Here is an 18740-nt window from a genome sequence, read left to right as displayed (position 1 = left end):
TTAAAATATTTAATCGCATTAATGTCAGTTAAAAAAATTCTATGCTAAATATCCCTTGATTTCTTTGTCCCATCAATTTCACAACATTGGCATATAGGCCTACTGATCAAAACAGGACGATACAAAAAAAAAAGCCTATAGTGCAATTAAACGATGAACATACAAACATACTGCCTTGAACATAGCAGTCAGGCTACTGCTTCTTTGTTTTGAGCCAAAGAAAAAAAAAAAGCGTTAATCGCGCGATAAAAAAAATTAAGGCCGTTAAAATTGGTTTGCGTTAACGCCGTTAACGCATTTAACTGACAGCACTAATGTATATCTAACTTGTAAAACAAGAACAAAGTTAAGGAACAGGGAGGAATATTATTAACTTCAGCAGCATCCACCATCAGCCGCATACACCAGCAGCAGCAGCCGCCGCTAGTACCAGCAGCCACCACCTGCAGGAGAGTGAAAATAATCAGACAAGACCTTGAATAGCCTGTAGGTCAATGAGTTTCCCACACATGAACAAATTGCTGCCAAGTTGGGGAAGGGGTGGACAGAAGCTTACATTAAGAAAAAAAAAAGAATGACACTACCCTCTGTGTAATAACATTTGAAAGCTCGTCATTATGGTTTATATTTTTTGTGTGGAATTATTTCTATTCATACATGTAATCCAACAGCCTTTTCTAGGATATAGTTAAACAAAGGCAACCTTATTTCTACTAACTATAGCTATCTATATACTATCGGACACACAGTACTCTAACACTGTAGCTAACACCGTCAGGTTCAGCAGGTTAAACCCGTCGTTAATCAACCTTATTGATCCTATTAATCCTACATCAATAACTAACTAAATAAAAGTTGAGATTCACTACTTAACTTCTGGTGCAGTGATACCGTCACAGCTGGCGAAATCGAGCTGACTAACTAGCAGGCAAGGACTGAAAATCGGTCATAAAAATATATATAATTATGCTGTGCACATACAAATAAAGATCAGTGTATACTTCATAAAGGCCCTCTGATATAATATAGAGGGTTGACAATTCAAAAGAGGTAGCAATTTAATCAATTTACCCCCGGAGATACCTTCACAGATGGTGAATTCACGCTAACAAACTAGCAGGCAATCGGTTGTCTACAAAGATAAAAATATACATAATTACACTGTGCATATACAAATAAATATCAGTATATGCATCATCAAGTGCCTCTGATACAATATAGACAGTTGACAATTCAAAAGAGGTAGCTATTTGATGCAGTGATTTACCTCAGAAGTTATCGGCGGCCAGCAAGGGAAATGAATCATCTACGCCGTAAATGGATGTTTTGGTACTATGCGAGGCTACATACCCCGGAAGTAGGCGGCAAAAAACGCTACAACGGAGTCCAATGGAAGGGTCGGCACTCTGTTATATCTATCACTCTGCGCTAAGCTACCAGCGGAGCTAACCGATAGATTAGACTCTTGCCGTATCTGGTCAGTAAAACAGCAAAAACGTCCTTCTTGCAAAGGAAAGCTTTGAGCACTGTCTTCTGTTCCTCTTTTAGAGGAAAAGCCAATTCTGACGTGTCCACACGTAGCCATCTTGCGATGTTTACTGACAGATTCGTAGCAGCTCTGTCGTCATCTGTTTAGCTCGCTTCTTGCCCTCCTATATCAGATACACTGATGTGATTGGTTAATGTTTGGATCCAGGGGTACGCCGGTGCGTACAACCTGTTCTAGCGAGAACGTGATGTACTTTCCTGTTTTGCAGCACTTATAGCATTCCCGTTTCCCATTGGCTAGTCATTGTTTTGTTAGCTACATTAGCCTCTTTAGCAAACCAGCTCGAAAATACAACTTGACTTTGTATTGCACAAACAGCTAGCCGTGCAATGCATACATTGACTTCACAGGTGGGCGTGTCCACCTGGTACACATCTAGGTGGACACGCCCACCTGTGAGGTCATAAGGGACAGATTTCCAGAACGCCTTGAAAAACGGCTCATCAACCCACACGTGTTGGCATGTCATGGGACCTTTAAGAGAATAGCGATTCCAGCAGCTGTGGGATTTTAGTGTTGATGGTAAACATGCATGTACTAATTGTACAGCCATTTATAAGTAACTTACTTATTATCTTACTGTTGCCATCTAAAATGCAGTTTTGCAGTTTGCAGATGATTATCTCCGGTACGGAGACATCAGTGATGTCGAGACATTTCCACGGGCTGTTCATCAGGCACGGTTGCATGTTGCTACTGAGCTGCTTCAGTGTAAGGTCAGTGGCATCAAACACTGCACGAGAGCAGTGCCATCAAAATAGTTTCGTAGTCAAAATCCATACAAATTCCCTCCCCTCAGTCACATAAGGTGATCAGTCTATCAGTCAGGGTAATGTACTATAAAGCAAGGTTACTTTTTACTTTTTTAAACATAACTATTTATTACACTTTTAATTTAGTCATTTGTTCAGTGCTACAGAAAACATAATGCTTTTAGTGTCTATATAGCATAAACAATAGGGAGGTATTTGTGACACATGTATATATTTAAGTATACTGGCCCTCATTTATCAAACGAGCGTACGACAGAAAACGTGCGTAAAATGGACGTACGCTCATTTCAACGTTGAGCTTGGCATTTATCAATTTGAACGTGAGCGCAGGCTGCGATGAAATCTCACGTCAGGTCTGAGCTCGTGTACGCACGTTTTTTTGGCGCAACATACGGGTATTTCAATGATGAATAGTGCAGCACAAGTAGCCCATGTTCAACATCTGTATTAATTACTAATAAATTGGAATTAGCTCAGCCGTTCAAACAATTACAATCAAGTCAGGCCTAATTAAAAACAGTATTGCTATGAAAATAATTAGAATGTGACAGGTGAAATGTTTATTCAGCTGTCTATATTAACAGGAGCTTTGCCAAATAGGTGGTCGTGTCTCAGCGATGGCAGATCTGGCTCTGTTAAGGACCTCAACGCACAGACGAGAGAGTTCTTCGAGACAGCGCCGATTTATTTAAGGAGGGCGATGAATGGCTCTTGAGTCGTTTTCGTCTCCCAAGGCATCTCCTGATGGAGCTATGCAATGCTTTGGAGCCACAGTTAAGGCGAGAAACGAGGCGATCAAACGCAATACCTGTGCAGGTTTGCTCTACCCTGGGATTTTTGGCCACCGGGATCTTGCAGCGGGAGATCGGGGACAGGTCTGCTATTTCCCAGCCAAGTATTAGCCGAACCATGCCAGCAGTTTTGGCAGCTATAATGTCCCTCTCCGAACGTTAGGCCTATATTAAATTCCCATATAATAACGATCAGCAAACTGGAATCAAACGGGATTTTTATGCTATTGCTAGGTTTCCAAATGTGATGGATGCGGTTGATTGTACCCATGTGCGTGTGGCAATATGTAGTTTGTTGTCATGGTGACTGTCAGCTGTGCGGCAGTCCCAGCCAATCACGGTGGGAGACTATCTATAAAGGCGGGCGTAGAGCACATGTCGGCATCTTGCTTGCCGTAGGCTGGGTCACGTTGCGCCTGGGCGTCCATTTCCGCTTCCGTGCGGTGACAGGTGAGCTGCCGATCACGGCTGCATCTCTCTCGCATGTTGCCCATCCAGTACTAATTTTAGTTATTGTTTTGTAAAGGCTCTTGCTTGCCGGAGGCTGGGTCATGTAGCTCCTGTGCGTCTATTTCCGCTTCTGTGCAGTGATAGGTGAGCTGCCGGTCACGGCTGCATCTCTCTTATACGTTGCCTTCCCAGTGCTAATTTTAGTTATTGTTTGTAAAGGGCTCACTGGGATGTTGCTGCTTGCTGCGCGCTGCTCATCGATACATGGCCGATGCCGCCTACTGAACTGTCGCTTTGGTATAGCGTCCCGTTCCCTGCTCCACGCCACGTTGGCCGGGACTGCCCGATTGGGTGGCCGACAGTAGCGGCGCAGCGGCGGCCAATCCACCTATAAAAAACACTGCTGCTTTGCTTCAACGTTATTACCGCCTTGCCAGGGCCAGCTCGGACCCGATCGCTTTGCCGTTCATTCGGCTAGCGATAGTTTGTTCCTTTTCCTGTTGTGTCGCTATCTTTTTTTGTTTAGTTGGTGCAACTACATTTTAAAGTGTGTATGTTATGTTATGTAAGAGTTTTTGCTGATTTCTCCTTGTGTTTACTTATTATAGATTTTGTTTATTTAATTAATTTCTCTTTTATTATTTTGTTTCCATTATGTTTTCTAACTGGTTGCTCTGCGATCCCCCTCAATTCAGGTGCTGAGCCTACGGTGGTGGACTGGTGTCCTGGTCACGGTGTCCCTTTTGTATTGTGTTTGCAGTTGGTTTATTTTTCATTTGTTTTACGCGTGGTGTTCCTGGGACCCCCTTTCCTTTGGATGCAGGTGTTCACAGTAGGTCTCAGCACTGATTGGATCTCAGCACCCAATTTCCCTCCTTAGTGAGTAATTATTTAGTAGTCAGACATTTTGTATAAATAAAAGTATTTTTGTATGATCGAACTGCCGTCTCTGCCTCATTGCATAACGGACCTCAGTGCCATTCCTTCATTTGTGCTAGTCCACTTAAAATAAATCTCTGGGTGAAATTCCCAGGGTGGCGTTGTCTGGCAATAATTAATGCTACCGATACTGCCTTTAAGAAAAGGGGCATCACTCCATAGCTCGTGCTGCCACAATCTGGCGTTGTCGGCAGGATTTTCAATTTGAGGGCAGAGACGTGTGTTCTGTTTATTCGTTATTTTCATTAGTTTCTTTAAAGAAAGATCGTGTCTGTGCTAACGTAAGTGTCTGTGTCTGACTTGTGTTTTTTTTTTTTTTTTTTTTTCATTTCTTTCTTTTTTCGAGGCAAAGCAGCAGCTGGTTTTGTGGACCTGCAACAAGCCCAGTTCCCCTTGCCCTGGACTCTTCTCCACGGTGACAGGCTCTAGCTTGTATAGGCTTAGTTATGGAGGCAGAGTTGCAGGAACTGAGGGATTTAGTCGCACAGCTAAGGGCAGACAACGAGGGGCTGAGACAGGAACAGGTTGCAGCCATGCCTGGCCCTAGTACAGCGCCCCCAGTTCTTCTTGCGCCCGCTGCATCCTCCAGTGCCAGTGCTCCTTCAACGGAGAGACAGATTTTTGTACCTAGAGACAGAAAATGTCCCACATTTAGGGCAAGGTCAGGCATAGGGTTAGGTGAATGGTTGGAGGAGCTGCAAGCCTGTATGAGAGCACGGCACTTGTCTGCATCCGATCGGGCATTCTTCTTATTTGACCATCTAGAGGGGGAGGCGCGTGAGGAAATTAAGTACCGCTCCAGTGAAGAGCGTTCAGACCCATCTAAGATAATTGCGGTATTAGAGGAGCTTTATGGGTGTGCAGAGTCATATGTAGCTTTACAAGAGGCATTTTCTCCCGACGACAGCATGAGGAAGAGACTCTACTAGAGTTTCCCTCGCATTGATGGGTCTCATGACCTCTGTGAAGCAGCGTGCACCCAGTGGCATACCCAATGCAGAGGTTTTGTTGCGGGATCAGTTTGTGGAGCATGTGCTGGATGGGCCACTTCGTCGTGAGCTAAAGCAGTTTGTGCGCAGGCAGCCTACTGCTACCTTACTGGAGGCTAGGAGTGAGGCGATCAGGTGGGAACGAGAGGGCTTACCTGGAGGTGTTAGAGGTCGTAGTCATTCTGTTCCTTCTGTCTTCAGTGCTCAGTGTGTGGTCCAGGGCAGCCATCAGGCAGGTGTCGGTTCGCCTCAAGCCTCGGAGCTGTGTGAGATGAGGGAAATGCTGAAGTTGCAACAGGAGCAGTTGAACCAGCTGACTCAGAGTATTTCCCGTCTGCAGGCCTCTCAGCAGCAAAGCCGAGTGCCTTTTCGTGGTCCCATTCTCTGTAGGAGGTGTCAGCAACCAGGTCACATTGCTAGGGAGTGTGGAGCTCGTGTTCCTGCATGCGCTCAACCTTCTTTACCGGTCTCTCGGCCAAGTGGGCCATTCCATTCCGCCCAGGTGTCGGAAAACTAGCACCCGCCAAACTGCAGTCACAATTCGGAGAGGGGAGTTACTGGCTCAGATTTAGGTCCAGGTGACGTGGAAGTGTCCAAGCTCATGTCATCTTGTCCTCATGTAGGTGTGAGGATGGGAGGGGTTGCTGTCTCTTGTTTAGTAGATACAGGGTCTATGGTATCAACTATTACAGAGTCTCTTTTCGAGCAACATTTTGCGCCTTGGGCCAAGAGCGGCTTAACCTTGCCACTGGCTGCAGCTCAGAGCAGCCAATGGCCTGGCCATCCCTTATATCGGCTACTTAGAACTGGACGTAGAGCTTTGTGGGAAGCGGCTGCCAGCCTGTGGGATTCTGTTGGTCAAGGACCCATCTGGTGGTGTATCTTCTCAGGTTCCTGGTATTTTAGGGATGAATGTTATCCGAAGGTGCTATGCAGAGCTCTTTGGGCAGCATGGCTTGGCTTTGTTTGACCTGCCAGTGGTATCTGAGGTCCCTAAGCCTGTCATGCAGGCCTTCCAAAAGTGCCATGAAGCCAGTGTTACAGCTGGTCGGGGAGCAGGGAAAGCCAAACTACGTGGTAAAAAGGCTTGTCGTATCCCGGGTGGTGTGATGAAGATTGTCACGGCCACATGCTCGGAGCAGTACTCTGGCACTACCATGCTCTTTGAGTCCTTAGACTCTGGCCTGCCCGCTGGGCTGCTTGCACCTCCTGCTCTGGTATCGGTGGTACGGGGCACAGCCTACATTCCCATTGTGAACGTAGGGTCTTCAGATGTGGTGCTTTACCCCCGTGTTGTGGTGGGGACCTTGGAGGAGGTGCGGGTCGTGAGTTTGCCTGCCGTTGTCACTGAGGTGCCACCTGTGGTGGCGACAATGGCTTCGCAGTCAGTTTCCCCACCAGCACAGGACCCTATAGCAACTTTGGAGTTGGGTCATTTGCCTGCGGGAGCACAGGATAAGGCGAGGGCTCTTCTTGGCCAGTACCGTTCCATTTTTTCAGTTAATGATGGGGACCTAGGGTCTACTGACCTGATTTCTCACGAGATCCCTCTCTTAGATGATGCTCCTGTACGACAACGTTATCGCCGAATTCCTCCATCTGAGTATGAGGTTGTTAAAGACCACATTAACCAGCTGCTGGCGACTCAGGTCATTAGGGAGAGCAGCAGCCCATATGCGTCTCCAATTGTGCTGGCCAAGAAGAAGGACGGTAGCCTTCGCATGCGTGTGGACTATAGGCTCCTGAATGGTAAAACCAGGAAGGATGCCTTTCCACTGCCCCGCATTGATGAGTCTTTGGATTCCCTCACTGGTGCTCGTTGGTTTTCACCCTAGACCTGGCTAGTGGCTACAATCAGGTCCCCGTGGCAGAGGCTGACCGTTCTAAGACGGCCTTTTGTACCCCCTTTGGCCTTTTTGAGTGGAACCGCATGCCATTTGGGCTTTGCAACGCTCCCCGGTACATTCCAGCGTCTGATGCAGCGGATTTTTGGCGACCAGCAGTGCCAATCCCTGCTGCTGTATCTCGATGACATAGTGGTTTTCTCCTCTACCATCGAGCAACATCTGGAGAGGTTGGGTGTGGTGCTGGAGCGTTTACACCATGAAGGGTTAAAGGTGAAACTCGGCAAGTGTGCTTTCTTCCAGCAGGAAGTGAGTTACCTGGGCCATGTTATTTCAGACAAGGGTGTCTCCACTGACCCCGGCAAGGTCAGAGCTGTCTCTAGCTGGCCTCCTCCTGCCACTCTCTCAGAGCTGCGTTCCTTCCTTGGATTCGCCAGCTACTACCGTCGCTTTGTAGAGGGTTTTTGCGAAGCTGGCGGCACCCCTGCATAAGCTGGTAGCAGAGCTGGCAGGCCTCAAACCCAAGCGGGTTAACCAAGCAGTGTCTGGTCGTTGGACAGAGGAGTGTCGCCATAGCTTTGAGGCTTTGAAAACTCGATTCACCACTGCACCTGTGCTGGCGTATGCCGACTTCACCCTACCATTCATCTTGGAGGTGGACGCCAGCCATGGTGGTCTTGGGGCCGTGTTATCCCAAGAACAGGATGGTAAGGTTCGGCCCATAGCTTATGCTAGCCGTGGTTTGAGGCCCACTGAGCGCAATATGAGTAACTACAGCTCCATGAAGTTGGAGTTTTTGGCGCTCAAGTGGGCCATGACTGAGAAGTTTAGGGAATACCTGTTGGGTCATAAATGTGTTGTTTACACCGACAACAATCCCTTGAGTCACCTGTCATCCGCCAAGCTTGGGGCCACTGAACAGCGTTGGGTAGCCCAACTCGCGTCGTTTGAATTTGAACTCAAATATCGTTCGGGTCGTAGCAACGGAAACGCAGATGCCCTTTCTCGTCAGCATTCCCCCGAGGCACAAGACCTGCAAGTTATGGTCCGTGGCATGTTGCTTCCCAAACCCTTACAGCAGGCCTTGCAAGTAGACACCATAGATGCGACACAAGCCACTGTTGCCGCCTTGCCCCATCACCCCCCATCTGACATCGCTGCACTCCAGCGCGCTGACCCAGTCATCCAGGAAGTCTTGGCTTTCTGGACACGTAAACAGCGTCCTAATAAAGAGGAGCGGAGACCAGTGTCTCAGTCAGCCCTGGTGCTGCTTCGGCAGTGGGACCGGTTGATTGAAAGGAATGGGGTGATGTATCGCCAGGTTTTCCGGCCGGATGGGGCCGAGGGTGTGTTTCAGTTGTTGTTGCCTGCAGTTTTTAAGAACGGATGTGCTGACGGAGGTTCACCAAGGGCTGGTCATCAGGGGATTGAGAGGACTCTAGAGCTCCTGCGGCAGCGTTGTTACTGGCCAGGCATGTCTGCTGAGGTGGTACAGTGGTGCAAGGCATGTGAGCGGTGCCAGGTGGCCAAGGTGAGTCAACCTGCTGCTCGCAGCTTCATGGGACACCTGTTGGCTTCTCGACCTAATGAGATCCTGGCTATTGATTTAACTGTTCTGGAGCCCAGTCATGGGATTGAAGACGTCCTCGTCATGACTAACCCTAACCCTGTCTTCAGCAAGTACACGTGGGCTGTACCTACCCGTGATCAGCGAGCTACTACTGTAGCTCGTGTCCTGGTCACTGAGTGGTTCTCAAAATTTGGTGTCCCTGCCCGGATACATTCGATCAGGGACGGAGTTTTGAGGGTTCTCTTATTCGTCAGTTATTGCGTGTTGTACGGGATAGAGAAATCCCGAACCACGCCATATCATCCTTCAGGGAATGGGGCAATGTGAGCGTTTTATAATAGAACACTTCACAATTTGCTGCGCACACATGCCCGTGTCCCGTAAGACACGACTGGAGTTCCTGTCCTTCCCCCCCGGTCCTGAGTGCCTATAACACCACCCCGCATCAGGCAACTGGTGAGTCCCCTTTCCTGTTGATGTTTGGCCAGGAGCCAAGACTCCCGGTTGATTTCCTTTTAGGCAGAGTTCAGAATCCTGTTGGGGGCTACATCCACGAGTGGGTTCAGGAACATCAAGCCCGCCTACAGATGGCCTTTGAGGGAGCTCGTGACCGGTTGAAGGCTGCTGCCGAGCGCCGTAAGAAAAACCACGACCAGCATGTCCGAGATGTTCCCCTCGAAGAGGGCCAGTTGGTGTGGTTGCGAGATCTTGGTGTACGGGGGCGCCACAAGATCCAGGATCAGTGGGCCTCGGTTAAGTATTGTGTCATGAGGGCACCGAGGGAAGGGGGATCAGTCTACACCATTGCCCCTAGGGATGATCCAACTCGAGCCAGGCAGGTCCATCGTTCTTTGTTGAAAGGGTAGAGTCTCCTGGTGGCGCTGCTGTTTCGTCTCCGCCTCCTCCTGAGCGATCTCAGTTAGAGGATGAGGTGACAGGTGATGGTGATTGGCTAGTCGAGAGGCCTGAGAACCCGTTGCCCGCTTCCTTCCAGGCCGAAGCTGTGACCCAAACCACCCCTAGATTGCTGGTTCCACCATCTGACCCAGCCCCCTCTGTGCCATCTTCCCTAGTAGTTCCTGCTCCTGTAGTGGCAAGTACTTCTTCCCTCCCTGTTGCTCGAAATGCTGTCCGGCGCACAGTAAGGTTAACGGCAGGTCACCACCCCAATGTCCACCACCTCCCTCGGTCTGCAGGGGATGGACAAGGAAGTGTTAATCCTTCTGTGTCCATTTCTAATGCAGTTGCGGCGCTATTTAGGCCTTGGAGATGATTTCAATTTGCTGTTGGTTATTCCATCGTCGGGACGACGATTCAATTGATGGGGGCAGATGTGGCAATATGTAGTTTGTTGTCATGGTGACTGTCAGCTGTGCGGCAGTCCCAGCCAATCACGGTGGGAGACTATCTATAAAGGGGGCGTAGAGCACATGTCGGCATCTTGCTTGCCGTAGGCTGGGTCACGTTGCGCCTGGGCGTCCATTTCCGCTTCCGTGCGGTGACAGGTGAGCTGCCGATCACGGCTGCATCTCTCTCGCATGTTGCCCATCCAGTACTAATTTTAGTTATTGTTTTGTAAAGGCTCTTGCTTGCCGGAGGCTGGGTCACGTAGCTCCTGTGCGTCTATTTCCGCTTCTGTGCAGTGATAGGTGAGCTGCCGGTCACGGCTGCATCTCTCTTATACGTTGCCTTCCCAGTGCTAATTTTAGTTATTGTTTGTAAAGGGCTCACTGGGATGTTGCTGCTTGCTGCGCGCTGCTCATCGATACATGGCCGATGCCGCCTACTGAACTGTCGCTTTGGTATAGCGCCCCGTTCCCTGCTCCACGCCACGTTGGCCGGGACTGCCCGATTGGGTGGCCGACAGTAGCGGCGCAGCGGCGGCCAATCCACCTATAAAAACACTGCTGCTTTGCTTCAACGTTATTACCGCCTTGCCAGGGCCAGCTCGGACCCGATCGCTTTGCCGTTCATTCGGCTAGCGATAGTTTGTTCCTTTTCCTGTTGTGTCGCTATCTTTGTTTTTGTTAGTTGTGCAACTACATTTTAAAGTGTGTATGTTATGTTATGTAAGAGTTTTTGCTGATTTCTCCTTGTGTTTACTTATTATAGATTTTGTTTATTTAATTAATTTCTCTTTTTATTATTTTGTTTCCATTATGTTTTCTAACTGGTTGCTCTGCGATCCCCCTCAATTCAGGTGCTGAGCCTACGGTGGTGGACTGGTGTCCTGGTCACGGTGTCCCTTTTGTATTGTGTTTGCAGTTGGTTTATTTTTCATTTGTTTTACGCGTGGTGTTCCTGGGACCCCCTTTCCTTTGGATGCAGGTGTTCACAGTAGGTCTCAGCACTGATTGGATCTCAGCACCCAATTTCCCTCCTTAGTGAGTAATTATTTAGTAGTCAGACATTTTGTATAAATAAAAGTATTTTTGTATGATCGAACTGCCGTCTCTGCCTCATTGCATAATGGACCTCAGTGCCTTTCCTTCATTTGTGCTAGTCCACTTAAAATAAAGCTCTGGGTGAAATTCCCAGGGTGGCGTTGTCTGGCAATAATTAATGCTACCGATACTGCCTTTAAGAAAAGGGGCATCACTCCATAGCTCGTGCTGCCACATGCGTATGAACCATCTATTCATTATTACGCGTACATCAACCGCAAAAGCTACAATTCAGTTAATGTTCCGATTATTTGCGATGCCAGAATGTCAATCCTGAACATGGTAGGCCGATGGCCTGGGGGCACGCACGATTCTTTTATTTTCCAAAATAGCAACGTTGGGCATCGTCTACATCAGGGCGCACTACATGGTCAGAGTCATCTCGGTGAGTTACGCTGCAGTTGCACTGCACCGGCCTCCTCCCGTTTCTTGCTTGGCCGCCCGGCTTCACAGCCGCAACACGTTCTTTGGTGCTGAGCTTCATGTCGGACCATTTTTTCTTCACCTTATTCGGAATTAAATAACTAACGGAATGCAAACAATAGCATATATGTGAAATGTTTTAAGCTGGATAACAGAAGTTGTACATTTAATTTATTATTTAATTAATTTAATTAACAAACCTCTTCCGTAGCCCGACGAACATTGGAAACACTATTCACTGCAACAGTTATTTCCTTCCATATAGCATTCTTTTGCTGGCCTTTAATGCCAGCTATAGGCTACCAAATAAAACCAGACGGTTCGCATCCACCAGTGACACGAGCGTCTCCATTCGGGTCTCGGAAAAATTCCTCTATTTTACCGTTGGACGTTTCTCCATGTCGTAAAAGTTAGGGGCGAGACTTCTGAAGACGTGCTTTTATATGGGCGTGTTACGTTAATTACGATCGATCTCAGCCGCCGTATTTATCAACACCAAGATCCTTCGTACGCTGGGATTGGTGTGATACGAAGGTTTCGTAAATCTCACGTGGGTCCTATCGTAAGATGAATCATGCGTTCAGATTTGCGCTAATTTCTACGTTCGTTTGATAAATGAGGGCCACTATGTGTGTGGATACTTTTTTGAAATGTATTTTCTATTTTATTCACAAATTATACATTATAGTGTACCATGATTTATTTACTCACAGAATGATTGGAGTTTTAAAATCTTTTGAAAACCTTGTTTCTAGGGAATGCAGAGGACTTCTGTGTGGTGTGCTCCTTTGCCGAAGAAAATGCAGATGAGAGCATGATTGAAAAGGTAAAGTATAACGTAAAATATGTGCTTTGTATTATTAATTGACTCAAAAATGTGTGTGCATAATACCATACAATGTATTGCATTGTAAATTGTAAGGCTCTTTTAATTGTTTGATTTGGTAGGTGCAGTGTGGATTGTGCAGTCGGTGGCCAAATTTTGAGTGTGCCCAATATGCCCATGAAAATAAGGCTGTATATATTTGCAAGAAATGCCTTAAAATAAAATAAAGATTTGAGATCTTTTGGCGGTTTTTATTATTGGATCTTTTGAATAATTATTATCTATTGCACATATACACACACAGAATCCCATTCACAAACATATTTCTTACATTACGTAGATTGCACATACTGTACCGTTGAAATATTCAATATACGTTATTAAACAGCATCAACAGTGTACATAGGGTGAGTGTAAAATAACATGATTCTGCAGTGGGAGCATTATTTGATAGAGGCTATTGGTCTATCCACATACGGTACTCCTATCTTAAATAAAGACGTTATAAACAAGTATCAAAATATGCTCCCCATATTCTTACAGTGTACATAGGGTGAGTAGTGGTTTCAAATAATGTGATTCTGCAGTGGGAGCATTATTTGATAGAGGCGATGGTCTATCCACACACGGTACTCCAGCTATCTTAAATAAAGGGTAACCCTTCCTTTTACAGCCCCCTAATTACTAGGTATTTACCCGGTACATACATGGTAAATTATAGTGTATTACTGGGTAATTACCACTGGTAATAAGAAGGTAAATACAGAGGTAGTTACCCGGTAAATACATGGTAAATCATAGTGTATTACTGGGTAATTACCACTGGTAATAAGAAGGTAAATACAGAGGTAGTTACCCGGTAAATCATAGTGTATTACTGGGTAATTACCACTGGTAATAAGAAGGTAAATACAGAGGAAATGTCCGGTAAATTATAGTGTATTACTGTGTAATTACCACTGGTAATAAGAAGGTAAATACAGAGGAATTACAGCTGATGTACCAAGTGAAACCTCCACTATTACCCATCAACTCAACTAAGTAGTGTGAGTTGTAACTGTTTTAGGTTGGTAATAACTCAGATATTGTGTACTTCCTAGGAAATTAGGCAACCAATTCTTAGAAACACCTATTATCCAAGGTTTATGTTGGTAACAGCCCAAATTTAATGATGTATCTAGAAATTAGCATAGTACTTTCCAATAAAATACTTTTCTTAGTTATTATTCATAGCTACACCCATTTAGAAAGGGTTTATTCAGTTTATTCAGGAAGTTTTCCTCTAGTGTCATGGTACATCTTCTTAAATACTGGGTACAAAGCCGTTTGTTTCCATGGTATTACCAGGTTCTTACCATATCATTTATAATAGATACATTCCATTGTCCATGCAGTCAACACAAACTTGTACCATGTACGTTCTGCGACGTTACCAAGTAAAACACGACAATTTACCCAGTAAGTAAGCTGAAACTGTACTGTAAAAGGAAGCCTCGTTTGTTTCCATGGTATTACCAGGTTCTTACCATATAATTTGTAATACATTATTCCCTTTTCCATGCAGTCAACACAAACTTGTACCATGTACGTTCTGCGACGTTACCAAGTAAAACACGACAATTTACCCAGTAATTAAGCTGAAACTGTACTGTAAAAGGAAGCCTTGTTTGTTTCCATGGTATTACCAGGTTCTTACCATATAATTTGTAATACATTATTCCCTTTTCCATGCAGTCAACACAAACTTGTACCATGTACGTTCTGCGACGTTACCAAGTAAAAACACGACAATTTACCCAGTAAGTAAGCTGAAACTGTACTGTAAAAGGAAGCCTCGTTTGTTTCCATGGTATTACCAGGTTCTTACCATATAATTTGTAATACATTATTCCCTTTTCCATGCAGGTCAACAACAAACTTGTACCATGTACGTTCTGCGACGTTAGCAAGTAAAACACGACAATTTACCCAGTAATTAAGCTAAAACTGTACTGTAAAAGGAAGCCTCGTTTGTTTCCATGGTATTACCAGGTTCTTACCATATAATTTGTAATACATTATTCCCTTTTCCATGCGTCAACACAAACTTGTACCATGTACGTTCTGCGACGTTACCAAGTAAAACACGACAATTTACCCAGTAATTAAGCTGAAACTGTACTGTAAAAGGAAGCCTCGTTTGTTTCCATGGTATTACCAGGTTCTTACCATATCATTTGTAATACATTATTCCCTTTTCCGTGCAGTCAACACAAACTTGTACCATGTACGTTCTGCGACGTTACCAAGTAAAACACGACAATTTACCCAGTAATTAAGCTGAAACTGTACTGTAAAAGGAAGCCTCGTTTGTTCCATGGTATTACCAGGCTCTTACCATACAAGTTGTAACTGTTATTCCCTTTTCCATGCAATCAACACAAACCATATATGTTCTGCAACATCGTTCACCAGTAGTTAAGCACTTTAATTGTTGTTATAAAACCCCAAACCACTATTGATGAAAGACATATTAAATTAAACAAAATCAAAGGCTTATCTTCAAACAATGCATATCTCACAAACAGGCACTGAACACTGAAGAAATCGGACAAACAAAAGAGCCGTCCACATCAACTCAATTTAAATGTTACTGATGGTGTTTTCATAAAACACATGACAGTGTTATGGCAAGTGACCACAAGGAAGACTGCTTCAACCTCTACAATTTGAATAAGTGGTGAATGCCATGCAGCAATCTGCCTATGGAGCATCTTCGTGGTCATTCGCAAAACCAATGAGTTCCACTCGATGAATGAGAGATGACTCTTTAGTGTCTTCTCTGTGAGGTATCCCTGCAGTCTCCACATCTGGGATTTGAAGGCTGACCAAGACCTGACCAGGTACCATCCAAATCTCCCCTTCAATAATCAGAAGACAAGAAAATAAACATTAGGACTGTCAATTAATGACATTTCTAGAACATGTAGAAGTCAAGGATTATTTGTTTATCAGTTAAGAAAGGATGCTGGTCCTCTGGCCATTGTGTTTGGTCATATTGAAAAGAGAAAAGGCATAGCCATAAATTACAGTTAATAGGACGGGAGGGGACAGGCAGTTAGCTCCGGTTAGCCCTTTAGCATCGAGCTAGCGGAGCTTCTGTCATTCAAATAACTCGGACATGTTGTTTAAAACCTATAGCACCCAATTTATTAAAATATCCGGATTTAATCGGGCTCTCTCCCATAAGTACAGTTAATAGGACGGGAAGAGACAGGCTCTGTTAGCCCCGGTTAGCGCGATGCTAAAGAGCAGCTCTACCGGAGCATGCCACCTCAACAGGTGCAAGTTAGCCTCCGGTTTGATATTCGCCGGATATTCGGTTTACCACCGAATCGGATTCATCAACATAAGTGCAATACATTACGGGCTTAGTATGTTGAGGACGGTTTAGGAAACCGTATCGCGAAAAATCCAAACACATGTTGTCGCCATCGATGTCTGTGCAACTACGTCATTTACGTTCTCTGGCTGCTACCTGTTTTAGGGACCGTCAACAAGTTACACTCACCGACTGGTGCGCAGAGACGTTACCATGGAATTGTTTCTGGAAATAAATCATATAAAATAACATAAAAATCACAAAAAAATACATTTTGTCACCTGATTGTAGTAGTAGTTGCCAATGGTGGGCTGCTACTTACGGCAGGTAACTTTGCTAATATTGCATTATTGTTAAACGGGATGCAATTAATAATTTCAAATATAGTTTGGTCGATTTTTGTCGAATATTAAACTATTAACTGCATTATGATTAACTATATTGCAATATATTTGTGTGATTCATTTCCCTGAACAATTCCATGGTAACGTCTCTGCCAACAGTAGGTGAGTGTAATTTGTTGACGGTCCCTAAAACAGGTAGCAGCCAGAACGTAAATGACGTGGTTGCACAGACATCGATGGCGCTAACATGTGTTTGTGATTTTTCGCGATACGGTGTCCTAAACCGTCCTCAACATACTAAGCCCGTAATGTATTGCACTTATGTTGATGAATCCGATTGGGTGGTAAACCGAATATCCGGCGAATATCAAACTGGAGGCTAACTTTGCACCTGTTGAGGTGGCATTGCTCCGGTAGAGCTGCTCTTTAGCATCGCGCTAACCGGGGCTAACAGAGCCTGTCTCTTCCGTCCTATTAACTGTACTTATGGGAGAGAGCCCGATTAAATCCGGATATTTTAATAAATTGGGTGTTATAGGTTTTAGACAACATGTCTGAGTTATTTGAATGACAGAAGCTCCGCTAGCTCGATGCTAAAGGGCTAACCGGAGCTAACAGGCCTGTCCCCTCCCGTCCTATTAACTGTATTTATGGCTATGCCTTTTTCTCTTTTCAATATGACCAAACACAATGGCAGAGGACCAGCATCCTTTCTTAACTGATAAACAAAATAATCTTTGAGTTCTACATGTTCTAGAATGTTCATTAATTGACAGTCCTAATGTTTATTTTCTTGTCTTCTGATTCTTGAAGGGGAGTTTGGAGGTACCTGGTCAGGTCTTGGTCAGCCTTCAAATCCCAGATGTGGAGACTGCAGGGATACCTCAGAGAAGACACTAAAGAGTCATCTCTCATTCATCGAGTGGACTCATTGGTTTGCGAATGACCACAAAGATGCTCCCATAGGCAGATTGCTGCATGGCATTCACCACTTATTCAAATTGTAGAGGTTGAAGCAGTCTTCCTTGTGGTCACTTGCCATAACACTGTCATGTGTTCTATGAAAACACCATCAGTAACATTTAAATTGAGTTGATGTGGACGGCTCTTTTTTTTGGCCAATTTCTTCAGTGTTTCAGTGCCTGTTTGTGAGATATGCATTGTTTGAAAGATAAGCCTTGATTTTGTTTAATTTTAATATGTCTTTCATCAACAGTGGTTTGGGGTTTTATAATAAAAATTAAAGTGCTTAACTACTGGTGAAACGATGTTGCAGAACATATATGGTTTGTGTTGATTGCATGGAAAGGGAATAACCAGTTACAACTTATATGGTAAGAGCCTGGTAATACCATGGAAACAAACAAGGCTTCCTTTTACAGTACAGTTTCAGCTTAATTACTGGGTAAATTGTCGTGTTTTACTTGGTAACGTCGCAGAACGTACATGGTACAAGTTTGTGTAGACTGCATGGAAAGGGAATAATGTATTACAAATTATATGGTAAGAACCTGGTAATACCATGGAAACAAACGAGGCTTCCTTTTACAGTACAGTTTCAGCTTAATTACTGGGTAAATTGTCGTGTTTTACTTGGTAACGTCGCAGAACGTACATGGTACAAGTTTGTGTTGACTGCATGGAAAAGGGAATAATGTATTACAAATTATATGGTAAGAACCTGGTAATACCATGGAAACAACAAAGGCTTCCTTTTACAGTACAGTTTCAGCTTAATTACTGGGTAAATTGTCGTGTTTTACTTGGTAACGTTGCAGAACGTACATGGTACAAGTTGTGTTGACTGCATGGAAAAGGGAAATAATGTATTACAAATTATATGGTAAGAACCTGGTAATACCATGGAAACAAACGAGGCTTCCTTTTACAGTACAGTTTCAGCTTAATTACTGGGTAAATTGGTGTGTTTTACTTGGTAACGTCGCAGAACGTACATGGTACAAGTTTGTGTTGACTGCATGGAAAAGGGAATAATGTATTACAAATTATATGGTAAGAACCTGGTAATACCATGGAAACAAACGAAGGCTTCCTTTTACAGTACAGTTTCAGCTTAATTACTGGGTAAATTGTCGTGTTTTACTTGGTAACGTCGCAGAACGTACATGGTACAAGTTTGTGTTGACTGCATGGAAAAGGGAATAATGTATTACAAATTATATGGTAAGAACCTGGTAATACCATGGAAACAAACGAGGCTTCCTTTTACAGTACAGTTTCAGCTTACTTACTGGGTAAATTGTCGTGTTTTACTTGGTAACGTCGCAGAACGTACATGGTACAAGTTTGTGTTGACTGCATGGACAATGGAATGTATCTATTATAAATGATATGGTAAGAACCTGGTAATACCATGGAAACAAACGGCTTCGTACCCAGTATTTAAGAAGATGTACCATGACACTAGAGGAAAACT

The 18740-nt window shown here is 44.7% G+C and overlaps 1 protein-coding gene across 7 annotated transcripts in view; it reads left to right on the top strand.

Annotated features, from left to right (window-relative positions):
* upp1 (uridine phosphorylase 1) overlaps window positions 1–12848 on the top strand; it is a 38229-nt gene extending 25381 nt beyond the window's left edge. For 3 of the 7 annotated variants that reach the window (XM_056603057.1, XM_056603056.1, XM_056603050.1), the window contains one exon: window positions 2158–2265. The gene's annotated coding sequence lies outside the window, so the exon portion shown is untranslated. Of the gene's footprint in view, window positions 1–2157; window positions 2266–4258; window positions 4443–11105; window positions 11290–12527; window positions 12599–12720 lie in introns of those variants that run through there. The other 4 variants (XM_056603049.1, XM_056603051.1, XM_056603052.1 and 1 more) reach the window with 4 other exon arrangements.
* Window positions 12849–18740: the final 5892 nt, after the last annotated feature.

This window comes from Gadus chalcogrammus, chromosome 11, assembly GCF_026213295.1.
Source record: "Gadus chalcogrammus isolate NIFS_2021 chromosome 11, NIFS_Gcha_1.0, whole genome shotgun sequence".
Lineage (NCBI taxonomy): Eukaryota > Metazoa > Chordata > Actinopteri > Gadiformes > Gadidae > Gadus > Gadus chalcogrammus.
Note: the sequence above shows the minus strand (reverse complement) of the source record. Positions and strands in the feature narration are given on the sequence as shown.